The following is a 20,870-nucleotide window of genomic DNA, read 5'->3' as shown; positions in this document are numbered from 1 at the left end:
TAAACTCACAAAAATGACAGAAACACCAACAACAACAATAAAAATACACAAACGGACAACAAAATTACACATATCAGTTACTTTCACCTCTGCATATGACATTTTGTCATTTTAAACAATAACACAATGTAGTCTGCATACATGTGGGAATATTTCATTATTTCATGTAAAAATGCTGCACTTAGGAAGGTTCTCTTTGGAAAAACCTCCTGGCATGTAGCTACTTAAGAGAATCTACTGTTACATTAACTGATTCTCTGGCTGCAGGTTGGAGGTTGTTTGGTGATCCCTCAGGACACCCAGCATTGTACTTCTTCATCCTAACATGTGTAAGTAATATGTATTCCATGTGAACACATAACACAGAATGGTTTTCACATAACTTCTAAAGCCTTTGGTTTCAAATGCTCTGAGACTCACCATCACTGCTCTGCAACTTTGGAACAGAGCGGGTTTGTTTTTTTGGGAAGCATGTGGTACTCTAACTCACATGTGTCAAACTCATGGCCCGGGAGCCAAATTCGGACATTTGGAGCATCCAATTCGGCCCGCAGGAGAAAGTTAAAATTATAGAGAAAACGTGAATCATTGTGTAACTGAAACTCAACAATATTTGCAGGGGCTTATAGTACTTATATTCCATGACTGCAGTAATTTTTTATGTTAAACAGTTGTAAAAACTCAAAATTCTTACAAAATGTTTGAATTTTCCTCCAATTATGTCATAATATTCCCCTTATATAACTACAGTTGAAACCAGAAGTTTACATACACTGTGCAATAAGACACACAACACTTTTTTTCATATCGTCTGAAGTTAAATCAGACTAAAACTCTCCTCTTTCAGGTCAGTTAGGATTACCAAAATTATTTCATTTTGCTAAATACCACAATTATGAGATGACAATTTCTGAGATAATTTTGTATTACTTTTTTTGAGGTCAAAAGTTTACATACACAAAAAGTACTATGTCTTTAAACAACATGGGGAAGCCCAGCTGATGATGTCATGGCTTTGGAAGCTCCTGATTGGTTAACTGACAACATGTGAGGTAATTGAAGGCACACCTGGGGAAGTATTTTAAGGCCACACCTCAAACACTCCGCTTCCTTGTTTGAAATCATGAGAAAATCAAAAGAAATTTGCCAAGAAATCAGGGAGAGAATCATGGAGCTCCATAAGTCTTGTTCATCCTTGGGTGCAATTTCCAGATGCTTGAAGGTGCCATGTTCATCTGTTCAAACAATTATATGTAAGTATAAACATCAGGGGAATGTCCAGCCATCACACCGCTCAGGAAGGAGACGGGCTCCGTGTCCCAGAGATGAACGTGTTTTGGTCCAAAAAAAAAAAATAAAACCCAGAAAAAAAAGACCTTGTGAAGATGCTGACTGAAGCTGGTAAGAAAGTGTCATTATCCACAGTGAAACAAGTACTGCACTGACATGGGCTGAAAGGCTACTCAGCGAGGAAGAAGCCATTATTCCTAAAGAAACATAAAAAAGTCAGATTACAGTTTGCAAAAAGACACCAAGACAAAGACCTTGACTTCCGGAAACTTGTCCTGTGGTCTGATGAAACTAAAGTGCAGCTGTTTGGCCATAATGATTACCGGGGGAAGTTTGTAGACCTGAGAACACCATATCAACTGTGAAGCACGGAGGTGGCTGCATCATGTTGTGGGGCTGTTTTGCTGCAGCAGGAACTGGAGCTCTTCATAAAATAGACGGCATCATGAAGAAAGAACATTACGTGGAAAAATTAGGGCATCTTCTCAAGACATCAGCCAGGAAGCTAAAACTTGGGCGCAAATGGGTTTTCCAAATGGACAATGACCCTAGCATACTGCCAACATAGTTAAAAAGTGGCTTGAGGACAACAATGTCAATGTCTAGGAGTGGCCATAATGAAGCCCTGATCTGAATCCCATGGAAAACTTGTGGGCAGATCTGAAAAGGGGTGTGTGAGCGAGGTGACCGACAAACCTGACTCAGTTAACTTACACCAGTTCTGTCAGGAGGAATGGGCCAGAATTCCAGCAGAATACTGTGAGAAGCTTGTGGAAGGAAACCCAAAACGTTTGACCCAAGTCATGCAGTTCAAAAGCAATGCTCCTAAGGACATGTACAGTATGTAAACTTTTGATCTCAAAGAAAGTAATAAAAAATTCTCTCAGAAATTCTCTCTCATTATTATGGCATTTAGCAAAATGAATTAATTTTGGTAATCCTAACTGACCTGGAACAGGAGAGGTTTAGTAACACTTCATAACACTTCAAAAAAGTGTTATGTCTTTTTGTACAGTGTATGTAAACTTCTGGTTTCAACTTTGAAATTGGCAACAAATTCTAGGAAATTTAAAGTGAAGACCCTGTCAGGATCTATCACGTTTTGCTGAATAAATGAAACTACAACATGTTATTTTAAAAAAAAGAAGAGAAATGAACTTGCTGAAAGTTACTAATACCATCCCATTTGAAGTTGTAAAATGTTATTTGAATTTGCAAAAAAGAAAAAAAAAAAAGAATAAACTTGTGCTCTATATTTTAGTCATCTTGAACTAAGTTGTATTTTAAGACTAAAACAACATTTTCTGTTAAAATTAACTCTTTCAGGTGCATTATTTAAGGCGGATGGTGTGGTGCAGTGCATTTGGTAATACTTTATCTTTTAAAAAATAAATTCTAGTCCTGTTGCAATGAGGAAGGGTCGTTTGGAACAAAAAGCTTGTTTATTATATAGCTGCCTTATAATTGGATGATGTACATTGAACAGGATTTACTGATTTCCGATTTTGAAAGAAACGCACAAACTGCAAAATCCAAAAATATAAAACATTTTGGTCAATGTGAGGATGATTATAACGTGTGTTTATGTTTAAAAAGATCATGAATGGGTTTAAGGCACAAAATCTTTTGCTAAGATGCTCTTAAAATGTTTTTGTTCCAATAAAACATTAGTAGTCCCCAACCACTTAAGCAAACATATCACAATGTTCTGCAGGAAGAATTTTTGTCGTAAATGTCAATCGTCAGGTTCAGATGTGCAAAGTCGTACCATCTGTGACTTTATGTTTTCTTTGCTTTCTTTAAAACAACTCGCTAATGGACACGAGTGAGTTCACACGGTAGAACAAGCACTTTTGATGGTTCATTGTGTGGTCCCAATAAAACTTGATTGTTTTAATTAGTGGTTTTATATCAGGGCGTGCAACCATTGCTTCATCAAGGTCAAACTTCTACAGAACAACGCGCTGAATTGTTCCAGGTGGGAAAGTCACCTAATGCAGTGTCCCACTGGAACTAATAAGGCAGTCCATTTTCACCCTCTAAATCCCCTGCATTGGTTAAAATGACTGATTTACAGCTAGGAGATGGACCATATTCCTATAATTATATATTCTACTCTCATACAGCTGCTCTGAGTGTGGAGTGCCAACTTTTTTTTTCATTTTGTTCACACAGAGAAACCGAGCAGACTTCGCCATGTCTTTAACGTAAATTCAAAGACCAAATAGCTGCTTTAGCTCACCAGGAAGGCAATCAGATTCAAGCTTTTGTGTGTGTGAACGAACAAGTTAAAAGTTCAATTTTAGAAGGCGAATATATGGTACAATGTGCATTGTTTATCCAGTTTTTTTTTTGTGTTATAGACAACAATATAGAACATAGTCTCCTCATCATATATTTTATTACTGTCTTTCATACAAAATGAAATGCTTGTGGGAATCTTGAAATCATATTAGAGGGTTATCGGCGTACAAAGAGGGCCATGTAATTATGTAATTATTAAAGGTGGGATCATATATCGAGCAACAAGAAATCACAAGACTAAGAAGTCATAAGATGTATTGTCGAGATTACTAGTAGTATCATGAGGATGGAGTCCGATAAAAAAATATACCACATAATCTACCACACACCAGATTGCTACAATTTTTTTTTTGGAGTTATTCAGGGTAATTACAGTATGTAAGTAACGACTGCACCTCAAGGGGAACCTTCTGTGAAACACTTGAAGTTCGCAGACGACACCACCGTCATTGGTTTCATCCAGGACGATGACAAGTCTGCCTTCAGACGGGAGATGGAACAGCTGGCTCTGTGGTGCAGTCAGAACCTTCTGGAGCTGAACCCACTCAAGACTGTGGAGGTGACAGTGGACTGCAGGAGAAGCCCCCCCTCACTTCAACACTCACCATTCTGAACAGCACAGTGTCTACTGTGGACTCTTTCAGGTTCCTGGGATCCACAATCTCACGGGACCTGAAGTGGACCTCCCAGATAGCCACAATTAGAAAGAAGGCACAGCTACTTCCTGCGTCAGTTGAGGAAGTTAAACCTGCTCCAGGAGCTGTTGATCATGTTCTACACCTCCATCATTCAGTCTGTTCTATGCACCTCCATCACTGTCTGGTTTGGATCTGCAACCAAACTAGTCTGACAGACTGCAACTGACAATCAAGACTACAGAAAAGATAATCAGTGTCAAACTTCCCCCCATCCAGGACTTATACCCGTCCAGGGTCCGGAAATGGGAGGCTTACGTCACTGCAAACCCCTCACACCCTGGACATAAACTGTTCAAACTCCTCCCCTCACGGCAGGAGTTACAGATCACTGTACGCCAAAACAAACCGTCATAACAACAGTTTTTACCCCCAGGTTGTCACTCTGATGAACGCTAAACAGTCAAAGACTGTCAGACCCGACCCTAGCCAGATGGGACCCGACAATACTGACAGGCTTGGGCCAGGTTCAGACACATCAGCACGCTTGTGTTAATGATCACTTGTTGCCTTGTGTTTGATAATGTGCTTACTTGAAGTTTTATACGTAACGGTGACATTACGCTGTCATTATTATGACATATCACTGTCATTAGCATGAATAAGGTGTCGTGAAGGCTGTCATTAAGTGTCGTATGTTGATAGATACCTGGTTTTGGTTTGTCAACTGTATTTAAAATAAAACTAAAATTAAAGACAGAAAGCTCTTTAACTGTTCAACCCTGCCATGTTTTTTGAAATACAGATTTTTATAGTCTTGCTCTTTACTCTATCTTGACTCAAAAAAGTCTTGTTGCTTTCTGGTCTGGGGCAAGTCTTGGTCTTGGATAGTGTGATCTTGAGTACAACACTAGCTCATTTGTTAGTCAACAACTGGTTTGTTAATTATCTGTAGCCAATATTTATTCATGAAGAAGGAGTTACTTTAATTACAAGTATATTCTTTATATAGAGCTTAGTTTCTATCTGCATTCCTCAGGTGTTTCCCCCCATATGTAATACCCGCTCTCTTCTCCAAACACTGCTTTTAAACCTTTGGTCCCTGACTGCACAGTCAATACTTCTTTTACATTTCGCAGCAGTCTCCAGCAGCCATGTACAATTTAGAAACAATTCTGTCTCTGCAAGCCTAAGTGACGTTTGGTTAAGGTGAGCTGTCAGGCAGGTTGGCCTAAAATTCTCCAGGCTGAACATGAAAGGTTTCTTGTGAAACCTGATCAAAAGCTATCGTTTCTTGCTTTGCTTTTCCTACATACCGATCCCTCTGCTGCCTCACTCCTCAGATTCTCTGTCGAGGAGCTTTTCTGGCCTTTTAATGATTTTGGGAAGAGTTGACTCAGGTCCAAGTTTTGCCCTCTCTCCTTTGACTGTCTGTTTGTCTCTCAACGCTGCTTTTCTCATTTGGATCTGGGCTCGCTAAGGCCTCGGTGTTTGGGAGAAAGCTACAAAGACGGCATCTCTGTGAGAAAAGAAGTATCAGCGAGAAGAGCCTTTTGGCAAAGTGACTTGCTGGTTATTCTTAGACAAGGAGTGACTGAATGTCTGAAAAAGCCTAGGAGCAGACTTCCATTTAGTTGGAGGTATTATTCCTTCTTGCTAATGTGAGACAGAAACACACACATTGTTGCATGAGGCAGAGTCAGTGGAAAGGTAGACACCACAGACGAAGAGAGGGAAAAGTAGAGTATATGTGAGTGGAAAGAGAAGCAAGGTGCTGTGGTTCATCTACTGCCATCTGATCACTGCTGTCACGCTGTCACTGCTGCCCAAACTTAAGAGGTTTTTAAGGGAAAATAACATTTCAACCACCTTTTGGAGTATTGTACCACCACACAACTGCACAATGCACTTGTAACATGTCATTGCGTAAGTAGCTTAACTTGAGCTGGCTCGGATCTGCAACACAGATCCTTACGACTTGTTTCTGTCTGTTTTGAAGGAACAAGAATCATTACGCTGTTTTATAGGGTCTGTTTTTAGAAGTACATTATTTATGGTTGTGGTCTCTCTGTGAGTATGCATGTTGTTTTGTGATCATGCATGAGTATCTTTTAAATAGTCTGGTTTCTTCCCAGAGTCCACTACATGTGTGCTAGAGTTATGAGTGAGCTTTGGACTGCTTGTTGGTCTCTGTGTCATGTACAGAAAGTGTATCCTTTACTGTGACCACACCTTGTTTACGTTCACTTTTTAGAAGTCAGTGATGGTTCTCAGTCTTCCAGGTCATGGTAATATTTGTAGTAGCTTTGCAAAGCCACAGGTCTTAGTTGGACTTGACGATGTTTAAACTCAAATCCAAAAGGCGTCCTCAGTTCAGAAGAAGAAATTAAATGTCTTCAAGCAAAACCCAAAGTAAGTCTAATTGTGTTCATATCCCTGCAAACTTAGGGTGAGAGGTTGGACAGGGTGGTAGTTACCACTAACATTTATACTTCTCTTTTTTGGAGGAAACTGCAATATCTGGGAAAAGAGGGTAAAGTTCACAGAGAGAGATTGGAGTCAGAGGAGCTTGAACCCATGATCTCTGCACTAGGAGACAGAGATGCTAACTGCCACCTCCACTGAGTGGAAATATAAAGAAGAAGCCAGTGTGACCTCACATTTCTGGTGTCAACTGCTTGAAAGTTGTTGTCAAATTAATGTTGGATGCTAATATTGTGGCTTGCCCTGGGGTGGGTACTTTGGTCCTTTCTGTGTGGAGTTTGCATGTTCTCCCTGTGCCACCATCCAAAAACATGATGGTTGATTGGAGTCTCTATTGTGCCTATAGTGACTGTGAGTGGTCGTCTGTGTGTTGCCCTGCGATGGACTTGCGCCCTGTCCATGGTGAACCCTTGCCTGGAGCCGATTGACAGCTGGGATAGGCACCAGCAGACCCACCTATTCATTCTGAAAAACCAAGCAAATGCAGGTAATGATGATTTTTTTAGTTTTTTAATCCACATCATAGGAATGACAGTTTTATCATGGAATGACAAAGAAGAATTACAACTGTGCTAATAAAATGAAGTAATGGGGTGGAGTGGGGGGTGTCGGTCGACCTTTCACCGAGCAGTGCAGTCACACCAATGGTTTACTCACTGTGTGCGTGTGTGTGTGTGCATAGATTTCTATGTGTGGAGCCTGAGAAAATCGTTATAGTGAGAAAATGTGTAAAGAAAAGCCATTAAACACCATTTGAAGGACTCACCTATGGGGTGCAGAATGTAAAAACTCAGTCACTGTTTTATAGCTGACATGTTTTGAACATTTAGCTCACTTTCCTCACAATTAGCTCATTTTTCTTTCATTTGAGACAGAAATTCATGTATAACAGCAAGTTCTATAATTGTTAAAAATGTGTACACATGAGAAAATTTTAAATTTAAATGTAAATGTTAAATGTAAATCTAAATGTTTAATCGGTCGCCAAGTGTAAAGCTAAATGTCGTGATCGACAGGTGCTGACCTGCCCATGTTGTATAATTTCAAAAAATTTAGCTTTACACTTGGCGACCGATTTAACATTTAGATTTAACATTTAAATTTAGCATTTGCATTTTGATTTACCATTTAGAATTTGATTTGTCATGTGTACACATTTTTAACAAGAATATAGAACATAGTGTTTTACATGAATTTGACTCAAATGAAAGAAAAATCAGCTCAATGTGAGGAAAGTAGGCTAAATGTTTAAAATATGTCTGCTATGAATCAGTGACCACGTTTTTACATTCTGCACCCCATACTCACCCTCTTGTTTAAGCAAGGCAGGGCGCCCAATCGTCTATTAAACTGGATGAAACATCAGTCTGGGAATGACCCCGTAGTGCAGAAGTGATTAAGGGAACCCAGTTTTGCCATAACTCGAATGTGTTTGTGTAATGACCTTGAGTGGCGTTCCTCATGGCACTAAATAAGCCTCTCTGCTGAAGCTCTTAACAAGTGTTGAGTGGAGCAGCTCTGCTTTGCTTTGAAAAAATCTCAACAACAATCTTATCATCCAATGGGTCTTAAATTACTCATTCTGCTCTTCCCCAATCCCCCTGTAAACCCCTCATGTGGAAAGATGTGTGTGTGTGTCTAAGTGTGTCTATGGCAGTGTAGCATAAAGCTGCTAAGTAGTCGGGGCTTTGGTCAAAGCAGGCTTCCTTCCTGTGGATGTTTCAGCTGTATTTCAGGCTGTTGCCCCCCACCCTGAACGGAGCGTGATTTACTGTCTTGTAAACACATAAGAAGTAGCATTGAAAATGGTTTAACAAAGTCAATAAAAGCAGACATCATTCCTATCAGGGGGCTGTGGAGAAGAGGCCCAGGTAGCCCCCCCTCCCTCCGTCTCTCTACATCGCTTCATCTCCATCTCTACTGCATGTCTGTCATCTGTGCACTCTGCTGCTTTTCTCTCTATTCTCAATAATCCCCCACCCCCACACCCTCCGACCCTCCCACCCCAACCCTCTTTCTCTGTCGTTCATGTGTTGGGCGGTGGACAGACAGAGCAATGGCTTTACCAGCCCTACCTGCAGGGCTGCTAACGGCGGCTCTTTCATCTGGGCTCTGGAGAAAGAAGCCCCCAGCCCTGAAACAGCTGTGCTGAACTGGGAGTGAGAAGACCATGAAAAACGCAGAGAAGAAAGGAGAAAAAAAACGTGAAATTCAATGGTCTATTGGGAATCATTCCTCCCCATTCCTCTCTCCCTCTTTCTTTCCACCATTCTCTGCGTCTGCTATTTCTTTATTTTGCTGTTTCTTGGCGACCATCAAGTTTTTATCTCAACCATAATGTAGTTATTCTGTTTTTCTTGTAGGCAACATGTTTTTTCCCCCCCAGAATTTCATGATGATTTGAAACAGGGAAACAGCATGAAAACAAAAAAACCCTTCATGTCCTTGATTGATTCATATTTTATTGACATGAATTTTTAACCTGAACTTTTAGATTGTTTGTGTGTTTCGAAAGGGGTGGAGCTCTTATACATACATCTTATACATGTTTAATGTGTGCTAAATAAATAAATTCAATGAAAAAAAAAAATAAAAAAATTCTAAATATACTTTCCAATTTATTGTCCCCTTTATATTTTTCAGACTTCTTTAAAAAAAGAAAGATGGAATTATGAATTTTACAAAGTTAAGGAGCTCTGCAGGAAATTCACTTATTGATCAATATTCAACCTTATAATGTCATATATGTGTGTTTTTTTAATTTTTGTTTTGTTACCATCTCCATCACAGTGTGTTGTTGAGATGTTCATAGATGTTCACTAAATTATGCACTTAAAAATGGTAACGTAAACTTTAAAATAAAAGTGAATAAATGGAGATTTGGTTAAAAATGTGTTTATTGTTATTTTTAGATGGTGGTCTGATAATTATCCATTCTGTAATTCATTTAACCCTCTTTATCAGCTAACATCCTTCCTTTATTACTTTTTTTCCTAGAGGTTAACAATATTATCTGCCCTCTGATATAATCATCAGATATTTGAATGAATGAATGCTTTTATTTCGGTTTAAAAAAAAACGAAATTAAAAACATGTTTTTACAACAGAATTTATCAAAAAGCAACCAAAAAAGAAATTGACTGAATACCCAAGGCTTATTTTTGACATAAAATGTAATATCATTTTAAAGCATTGGTTTTTTCACCAATATTGAAAAACCGATATGTGCTGTTATTCGAGACATGTAAAAAATAAATATGGCAATTTTCCCATTACTGAAGTATATATATATATATATATATATATATATATATATATATTGTGAACAAAAATTCCATTGGAGGAGGGGGCTTATGCATATTTCAATACCGAAATTAAGTGTTATCGACAAATCGTATATTGGCAATATAGAACATTTTTACTATCAGTGGTTCCCATCCTTTTTTGGATCGTGACCCCATTTTGATATCAAGAATTTCTGGTGACTTCAAAAAATTAGTTTTGATCATGTTTGAGCTCAGATCACAAAGGGAAAGTATAGTAATACAGTTGTTTAAGATTGTGTGTTGTTTTAATAATAATAATAATAATAATAATTATAATAATAATTATAAAAATGTCAAAATATATTTACATTTTTCAAAACTTTCAGGCGACCCCCACATGGGATCCCAACCCCAAGGTTGAAAAACCCTGATTTAGTGGCTCCTGAATAGATTTATTTCTATAGTTTTATCATTTCTGGTCATCACACACCTGGGGTGGGACCAAAACTGACACTTTATTTGTTAATTTCTCTCTCTCAAGTATGTAATGCCATTGCGTACCTCTAGGGGTACATGTACCCCCATTTGAGAAACCCTAGTGTACATTGTTTAGCCTACCTCATATTCACTCATTGTAATTTTGTAGTTGTGGCATTTTCAAGATAATCAAACCAAAACCAACACACTCAAAACTGAATAACTTCAAATCTAATATCTGTGCTATAAATTCTGTCCAAATCCACCATTACTAATGCTAAATACTAGCTGTGTGCAGCTGCTGACGAAGCCAAAACCCTGTTTTAGTTCTTGTCGTGTGACCAATAGAGAAATTAGGCATGTGCAGCAATAATGATTTTCAGCCTCAGCTCTTAAAAAATCAAACAGAGAAGCTGGAGTTTTGGAGGTGAACGTCATCATGTCCCTGATGCTTCATCACCATTAGTTCACTCCAGGGTGAGATCACTGGGATGGTTTTGAAATTTCTCAAACTCCTCCAGGAGGTGGGGTATAAAATCATGAAGCAAATGGTGGGAATCTGTTCCATTCCTACGGGTGCTGCTGGAATACGCTACGTTTCTGTTTTTATAACTTCTCTGTTTGAGGCTTTCTGATCCTATTGATGGTTGTCTGTACATGTACACTGACTGTTTGGATGGAGCCGAGGCTGCTGGGATGTATCAGAGCTGTGACTGTGGTTGATGAATGCTTTAGATTGCTTTCAGTGAGCAGTTACTGTTACTCTGCAGTTGGAATGTATGAGGAAATACGAGCAGGAAGCACATTGAACACTGAACATTTGATAATGTGGAAGTGACAAATTGGTTTCCATATTTCCATCACTGCACTATGATTTATACCTTTTTCTTTTTAAAATAAATATAGTCTATATAAGGGCCAGAGGTTAGGTTTTTTTTTTACCTGTATACATCTTGTTTTGCCATAAACCTGTGTTATAAACTTCCATATAATCAGAGGAATCGAGACTTTTATTCAATATGTGGCAGAAGTTTAATAAGGGATTTAACTTTTGTATTTTTTCCTTTTAAAATGTATTTATTTTCTCCTTTTTTTTATGATAATAGAATATACTATAATATAATATAATGTAATGTCATGTAACATTTTTTATATACAGCATTATAATAGGACATTCTTACCATATTTGTATTATTAGCTCCGTCAAAGTATATTATATAATATATTTATTTATTTATTTATATATTTATATCATTTTCACCAGCATTTGTTTATTTATTAGTTTTTACTCTGTTAGCAGTACGCCAATGAAGATTCCATTAAATCTTAAAGGGGATCCTAATCAATACACTGTCTCTGGATCAAAAAGATTCTCTCATCATTGGCGAAATTTCAAAAAATGATGTCTCGGTTCATGAATGACCAATCTTAATAAAATTTGACTCAGTTATGTCAGGTTAGTTCTCATTTAGTTCACTGAGTTAGCTTGTTAGCTAGTGGTTGACTTCATAATGACTTCCCTACCACGACTACATTACCCATAAGCCACCGCGCTTAAAGGTGCAGGCTCACGCACGGCTCCTATTTTCCGAGTTTTTTGGTACTTTCTCATTTTTGGAACGCCAGAACATCATCAACATGTAATCACCTGTTCCTTGTCCCATTATCAACATTTTCTGATCATTTCATCCAAATCTGTTCATAACCTTTCAACCTTAGTGGAGGTCTGCGCTCTCCGAGGGCTCTAGTTTGTTATGGAACAATTTATTCCAGGAGTGTCAAACTCATTTTAGTTCAGAGGCCAAATACAGACCAGTTTGACCATAAGTGGGCAACAGATTTTTGGTGTGAAAAAGAGCAAATTCAACATTAATGTGCCCTGATTTGCACTTCCACATATGAATAATATATAATTGATAAAGTATGTGAGTATATCAGTCTCTGAACTTCACTTAAATTTCCCGAATTTTAAGAATTCAGGAAAATTTTGTGGAATAATTTGAGGAAAATTTGCCAGATTTTGTAAAAATTGAGAGTACTTTCAGTAATTTGAAATATAAAATAACTGCCGATATTGGTGCTTTTAATTGAGTTTTTGTATTTGGAGTGGCTGAGATATCTACAACTGAATTAGTTGGTCATTTACAAAATGTTTCATGTTTTTTTTTTCTACCATTTTCACTTTCTCGAGCGGCCCAAATTAGATGCTCTAAAGGGCCAGATTTAGCCCCCGGGCCTTGAGTTTGACACGTGCTTTAATTTGTCCAAAGTGCAACATGATTGACATCCACTTATAAGATAATCCATCATGATATGAGTGTTGACAACAATTAGGCTGGAGACATTATAGCGATAACCAGTTCTTACATTTACTAAGTGGTTTATGTTTTTATACATTTCTACATAATAATACTTTGTCTCGTTATTTTCTTTCATACGTTTTTGCTCTATCATAACAAACCAAACCTGAAATTCCTATCAGATCTATATTTCTTTTTCTTGGTGCAGCTTTTTAAACGTTTGCTGAAGAAGACTTTGAGGATATCAGAATGCTTTTGGAATTTGAGATAAGTATTTCAACAGCAACATCCCCCCCACCCCCCACCCCCCACCACTAAAGTTCTAAGCCAACCTGTGAAGATGTGAAAAACGTTCTCGTCCCTGCTCTTTTTTCGCCTCCACCTCCTCCCCCCCACCCAGGAGACCTTGTAGAAGTAAAGTCATTTGTTACATTTCTACACCCAACCGAGCAAGTTATTATATTTTGTGATTATTTTTTAATTTCCATTTCATGGCACATTGAACATTGAACATAATACATGTGTTTTTAGTCATTTCTGATCAACGCCCAGCAACTTTCTTTGGTTCAGGTTGTGGTTTATAGCTGTTAATGCTGTTACCCACATGTCACATTTGGCATGGCACTGTTCATAACTTTATCTATACTAAAAATTGAATTCATTACTGTTACTTTATTTAAAAAAGAATTGTACATTTTGACAAACCTTTTATTTATACAGATGCCTTTGTGGAAAATAAATTAAGTTCTAATTGTGCAAGATTTGGTCTCTTCCTCTTTAATTTTATACATGAGATGTTTACTGTATGCAAAACCGTGGCAAGGTTTATTACCTAAAATAAAGAAAGTGCCTATTTGTACGGTTGCCATATGGACAAGCCCCAGGTGCTAATGTTACGGTTTCCGAAGTACACGTATGTAGCGTTTTAGGATTAGGTTTAGTGTTAGGGTTAGGTTATAAACCAATATCGCAACAATTTTTAGGGTTAGAGTTAGAGTTAGGGTAAGATTTAGTCTTAGTCACGTAACCCAAACTGGCCAAATAGGGGTGCTGCATATGGATAGAATGTCGGTATATTGATACGGCAACCGTACGGATAGCCACTGCCTAAAATAGACGTGGGGGGGGGGGGGGGGGGGGGGGGGGGTGAAAGTAACTCATAACTTTTACTTTGAGTACTATTTAATTGAGCTACTTTTTACTTGTACTTGAGTATTTTATGTAGGACTTACTTGTACTTGAGTACAAGTTCAATCAAGTAACAGTACTTCTACTTGAGTAGGGTATATCAATACTCTTTACGCCTCTGTATATATATATATATATACATGTGGTCAAGAGTGCGGCTGGTTAACAGGAGGGTCTAAGTATGGCAGAGTGAGACAACAGAGAAGGAAAGGCCACTTTTAGGCAAGGCGGCAGAGGAGAGGGGACATGGCTGGTGTTGAGTGCTGTTGTGTTTGTTTAGTCCGCTTCAAAGGCAGCCTTAATTATTTTACCATCCTGAGCCTGTAGGGACGGCAGGATTCACTATCTACACAACTGGAGGCTTAACTCTTTCCCACAAACGCAGAGCTCATCTGAGATTTAGGTTTTAAACTCCCATAAAAAAAAAGGCAAATCAGGAAGTTAAAGGAAAGTATTTCATCATTGACATCCATGATTTGTGATACAATCAAAAGTGAAATACTACATCTTGATCTCAAGTTGAATTCACGTCAATGACTGAACTACTAGTGGCAATGATATTTTATCAAGAGTCTATGAAGTGTGCAGACGCAAAAAAAAAAAAAAAAAAAAAAAAAGGAGACAGCAGCACACAGAGTGTATAGATCACATGTGTCAAACTTATGGCCCGGGGGCCAAATCCGGCCCTTTGGTGCATCCACTTCTATCACAGGAGAAAGTAAAAATTACATTAAAAAAACACAAATCATTGTGTAAATGAAACTCAACACTCTTGGTGCTAATGTTGCCCTCATTTTTAGATTTAAACTGTTAAACTCCAAATTCTTACAGAATCCTTCAATTTATTCAAAGTATTACATAATATTTCCCTTAATTAAATAGAAATTGGTCACAAAATCTAAGAAATTTTCAGTTTCTTACATATTCAGTATATTTATGTATACGTAGAAGTGCAAACTGGGGCACAATAATGTGGAAATTACTTGATTTACTGCCTTAAACCTGTGGCCCACTTGAGATCAAACTCCTTTGTATTTGGCCCCTGAACTAAAATGAGTTTGACACCCCTGGTATAGATGAAGTAAATGTAGCAGCGAGTTCCAAACTGTCATTTCAAGACAAAGTAAGTTTACATATCGTAAATAGCAGATGGAAATTAGCTCCAAGAGCTAAAGTCTGATACAAAGCATCTTTTCATATTATGATTAATGCTCCTGTACATGGTCCCTGTCAAATGAATTAAATTAAATTAAATATATATATATCATCAGTACACTTGTCAGTTGGTTAAGATAAAGTAGCTTTTGGTGTTACAGCCCACTGGGGACAAGCATTCAGCAGTGCTCGCTTTGAAGCAGCGACGTGTTGCATGCTGTAAATAACTCTCCTGAGGTCACCTAAATCTTAATCTTCACAGAGATCTCAAAACAAATGTCCAGTTGGACCTTCTGTATCATTATTAACGGGGATAGAAATGTATTCCAAGCCTTTACAGTGTAAATGATCATAGTACATGATCAGGATCACTGATCCAGATTTGGCTCTTGGTGGGTGTTTGCATTTCTGAGTGCTTTTGTTTATTGTGATGACCAATAAATGTCCAGTAGATATCTTTTGTTAGATCAGGTTTGTAAATCTTGCCACGATTCCCTTGCATACAGTAAACATCTTATGTATAAACGTAAAAAGGAAGAGACCAAATTTTGGACAATTGGAACTTAAAATATTTTCCACAAAGGCATCTGTATAAAATAAAAGGTTTCTCAAAATGTACAATTCTTTTTTTTTAATTTTTTTATAAAATAACACCAATGAATTCAATTAAAAATTAAAAATAAAAAACTCTCTTGCTCTAAGTATAGCTACATTTATGAACTTAAAAACACTGCCATGTAAAATGCACTATGTGGGTAACAACATAATAGGTAGAAACCCCAACCTGAACTCAAGAAAGTGGAAAAATAACCAGCATTCATTGCTGTTTTGGCGCGGTGCATTACGATGAATCAGGTTGGTCAGCTATGATGTGATGCATTTGAATAAAAAAATTGCTCAGTAACAGTTGGGTGTAGAAATGTAACAAATTACTGTCCTTTCAAAACGTAATTAAGTACAGGTAAAATTACTGATTTGGAAATATACTCAAAGAAATACAAGTACCCATAAAACCAACTCAACTACAGTAACATGAGTACTTATACACATTACTTTCACCTCTAGAGCTGGGCAACTATGGAAGTTAAATGACTGTTGTCCACCAATATTTGTTGTCAATATTTGACGCCTAAACTTAAAGGTAGGGTAGGTAATTTCCTCCAGAAACACTTTTTAAGTTTTTTGTTGAATTGTCTTCATATCCTGACAGAAATGAAGATCTTATGTGCTCTGAAAAAGGAACAAAGAAAATCCATCATCTGTAGCATCTGTAAGCCTGTAAAAACATCGACCAATGACGGAAGACGGTTCGTTTTTTTCTAACCAATCACGTCTCCCTGTCTCCCTGCTCGTTCTTGCGTGCACTAGCCCACACTCAAAGCACGTCACCGGTGACAGAGTTTAAAACGGAGTTAGCGTTGACGCTGCAAGTTGACCGTAGAATGACGGAGAAATGACTCGTTCCACGTGTACTGGTGACGGCTTGCCCTTGCTAACAAGGGCAAAAAAAGAAAGACAGTGGAAAAGCACCGGCGCTCGTGCATGTTTGTGAGGGGCGTGGCTTTAGAGGGAGCACAGGATGGAGGGGGCGGGTAAAAGAAGAGCACTCGGAGGATGCTACTTTCAAAATCATGCTAGTTTTCAAAAATTACCTACCCTACCTTTAAGTCTTTAGATCTGACGACAATTAGAAAATATAAGTTCAACTCTGATACATACAGTACATGAGTTGAGCCAGAAAAATATTAGTGATATAAAACATTCAACCAGATCAGTTTGTTGTTTGGGAAGCTTCACTGATACGTTTGGTTCTTTCATAGTCTGTCAATTTAGCTGCAAAATCTCAGAAATAATGTTTATTAAAACTTAAAGCGATTACCTTTAAAATAGATACTGAACTTGTTCATGTCGTCCGTGCAGATCATTTTACATCAAATTGAAATGCCACTCACTTAAGGAATTTATATATGTTATTACTATGGTCTAGACAGTCTAGGACAGATGTCATGGAGATGTAAAAGTGGACTTGCTCCATAAAAAAATGAACTATACACGATGGTGAGGGTGTCGGGGAGCACAGCAGAAGGTGTGAGGCTTTACGAGCATGAGAAAAATGTTCATAAAATGGGAACAGATTCAGGTAATTGCATGTTTTTGGTCAGTTTTCTAGAATACGCACATGATATTTTACAATTGACCCCCGCAGTTTTCTTAATTGGTATGAAATTGTATTTGTTAAAATGTCCCTCAGTGATTTGCCAAAGGCATTAACGGGATTTGGGTTTTTATAAAACATATGAAGACTTATCACTCCCTCATGACGGCCATTTTTCAAACGGCCTTCCTTCAGAGAAACAATATTTTCAGAGTTCTAACAAGATTAAATGACTTGTAGATCTTCCCGCTGTGTACCCCGCACACAGGGTGCTTTTTCTGGGAATATCATTTTCTGCTCCGTAACTACCAATAATCCTGACTAAAGCTTGTCGAGGTATGAAAAGAAATAAATACTCAGAGGACTCACAAAGTCACTCCTTCATCTGCTGAAACATTCCAGATTTTTTTTTCTTTCCCTCTCTCAATGGCATGGCAGTTTGCAGGTTTCATTCAGTGATTTGCAGCTGTGGGGTTGACTTGTTCTTTGTCACGTTGATTGCAGGATTTGTATGAATTGAAGAAATAAAACTGCATAAAACAGAGATTATAAAGTCATAAATGTGCCACATTTTTAGCCAGTCCAGTGGCGCTTTGATGGCTGTATTAAGATAAATATTATTGACTTTGAGTCCATTTATCCTCCCATCATCCATTAGTCCAGTATCAGTTTTAAAGTCAACTGATAAAGTATGACAGCTGATCAGCTGTTAATGGAAGCTCCTATTTATGTATACATTTTCTAAAGCAGGGGTCTCAAACTTATTTCAGTTCAGGAGCCAAATATAGACCAGTTTCATCTCAAGTGGGCCACAAATTTTTGACAATTTCAACATTAATGTGCTCTAGTTTGTGCTTCCAGGTATAAATTACACGAAGTATATGAGAGACCAGCAATAACCAAACATTTAGTGACCTAAAACTTAAATGTACTTACAGTTCCTTGATATTATGAAGAATTGTTATTTAATTTAGTATATTATAGTATAGTAATATGAGATAATTTGCAGGATTTGGAAAAAAACTATAGTTTTTTTTCATCGATTTGAGATTTAAAAAAAAAAAAAAAAAAAGACTAATCATGTGATATAAGCATGGGAAATTTATTATATCAATGTATAATTGGAGGGGCTGAAATATAGCTACAACTGAATTATGTGTTGTAGCATTAACACACTTTAATCCAGGGATGTCGAACTTAAGTTAGTTCAGGGGCCAAATATGGACCAGTTTAATCTCAAGTGGGCCACAGATTTTAGGTGAAAAAAAAAAGCAAATTTAACATTAATGTGCCCTGGTTTGCACTTCCACATATAAATTATGTATAAATTATAAAGTATGTGAGATATCAGTCACTAAAGGAAGTTCACAAAATTGACCCTGATTTTGGGAATTTGGGAAAACTTTGTGAACTAATTTGAAAAAAAATTGCCAGTTTTTGAAAAAATTGATAGTTCTTCCACAATATGAGATTAAAAATGACTGCCGTCATGTGATATCAGAAGTGGAAAACTTTGCTCTTAATTATTTGAATTGCATTTTTTAAATTTGGAGGGGCTGATATATCTACAACTGCATTTGGTTGGTCTTTTACAAAATGTTTTGATAATCTTTACTTTTTAATTTCATTTTATTAAGATCCCCATTAGCTTCTGACATCTCAGTCTCAGTTGATGCTCTAAAGCAGTGTTTCTCACATATGGGTACGCCATGACACTGCACTACTTGAGAGAGAGAAAGTGGAAAATCAACAAACGATAACAATAAAAATATGATTATATTTATTTTTTAGTAAAAAAATAATAATAATCATAATAATGATGATGGAAATTATCTTGATTAGAACATGAACTGAAAATACAAGGGTCTTGGTGGTAGAAATGATAAAAATTATAGAAATAAATCACTCACTCATTTACAAATAGAGATCTTTGTTAACACTCATTAATTCCATCATTGTGCTCTACAGTTGTTTTTCATAGTATTCTGAGCAAAATGTAGTCATAAAAAAGGGGGGACTTGGAGTCAGAAAAAAGAGAATCACTGCTCTAGGGGGCCGTATTTGGTCCCCGGGCCTTGAGTTTGACACATGTGCTTTAAGTGATCAGTCTGCATTATGAACTCACAAGTTCAAAGAAACTTTTTTGACAACTTCTGATGCTTTCTTCTGTGAATTGAGTCATGGTCCCTCAGCTCCTCAGTGCTGCAGTTAAATACACTGTAATAAAGTTTCCTGATGGAAAGATGGTCTCCTCTGAGTTCTCACTCCAATCCTTCACTTTTATTCTCTTCATTGCTCTTTTGTGTATTTCTTTAAAATCTTTTTTTCTCCTCTCTATTTTCCTGCTTTGTCCCATTTGCTCCTCATCTCCAAAATTCCTCCCTGCGTCTTTCCCCCTTCCTCTATTTACATCTGTCAATCCTGGCTGTGCTTCCCCCACCCTACGTTTTCTTCACTGTCCCCCTCTGCTCCACACACACTTTTTTCTGTGGTCTGCAACCTGTGGAACCAATTAGACGTTGTAAGCGGAGGCCTTTTGGCCTTGTCGTGTGGTCGCTTTAACCTGTTGCTCCACCAGGACCTTTCCTCATAGCGTGACCACCACCTTGCAGAGCCTCTGTGTGTGGGTTCAGGGTAATGCTGGTAATGGTTGTGTGCATGGTGGAGGTGGGGTGGGGGTGGGGGGGCTTGTATGTGACTGTCAGAGCAGTGGGACCACCAACCTTCCTTTGAACCCATGTCCTTTGCCAAATGTTAGCTTGGCTATTGAAATGTTCACAGGACAACATTAAAAATAAAAGGGTATCCACCACACACATGGGTGGACTGGCCATCTGGCATACGGGGCATTGTAATAGTGGGCCGTTGACTTGAAGTGGGCTGATTTGGTCTAGAGGTGTCCCGATCTGTTATTGATATCGGATATCGGTCCGATATCAGCCCAAAAACGAAAATCGAATTTTTTCAGACTGCATCTAAAATCACAGATATAAGCGCTCCAATAACATTTTCAGCTCCAGCACTTCTATCCATAGGTGACTGTGGTTCACACTCCAACAAAGTAACCTACTGTTGCTGACTATTGTTCTATGTTTAAGTAACATCACTTGATCAAGCTTTTTCTAACATTCCACACGGCAAAATATGTAATAAAAGTATGTATAATTTGTGCCGATATCATATCGGATCAATATCTGTATCGACCGATACCCAAGGCTGCAATATCGGCATCATATCGGAAGTGAAAAAGTTGTATCGGGACATCCCTAGTTTGGTCCAATACGTTTTTTTTTGACAAGCAAGTGGAGGCAAACATGGTAGCAAGTGGCCAAAAATGGTCCAAACGTGGCAAGAAAAGACTGAAAAGTTACTAAAATGGGCCAAAAGCAGTCAAGAGCGACTAAAAATGGCAAATAAAGAGGAACCAGGGGGTATGTAATGGCAAAGGGTAGCTTAAATTGGCAAAATGTGGCAAACAATTAGTGAAAAGGGGCAAAAATGTGGAATAAAAAGAGGCAAAATGTGGAATAAAAAAGAGGCAAAAATGTAGAGAAAAAATGAAACCAGTGGTATTTAGATGAAAAAAAGAAAGAAAGCACAAAAACAGGATGAAAGT

This window comes from Gouania willdenowi, chromosome 1 (genome assembly GCF_900634775.1).
Source record: "Gouania willdenowi chromosome 1, fGouWil2.1, whole genome shotgun sequence".
NCBI classification, from domain to species: Eukaryota; Metazoa; Chordata; class Actinopteri; order Blenniiformes; family Gobiesocidae; genus Gouania; species Gouania willdenowi.
This window is presented reverse-complemented; position numbering follows the sequence as displayed.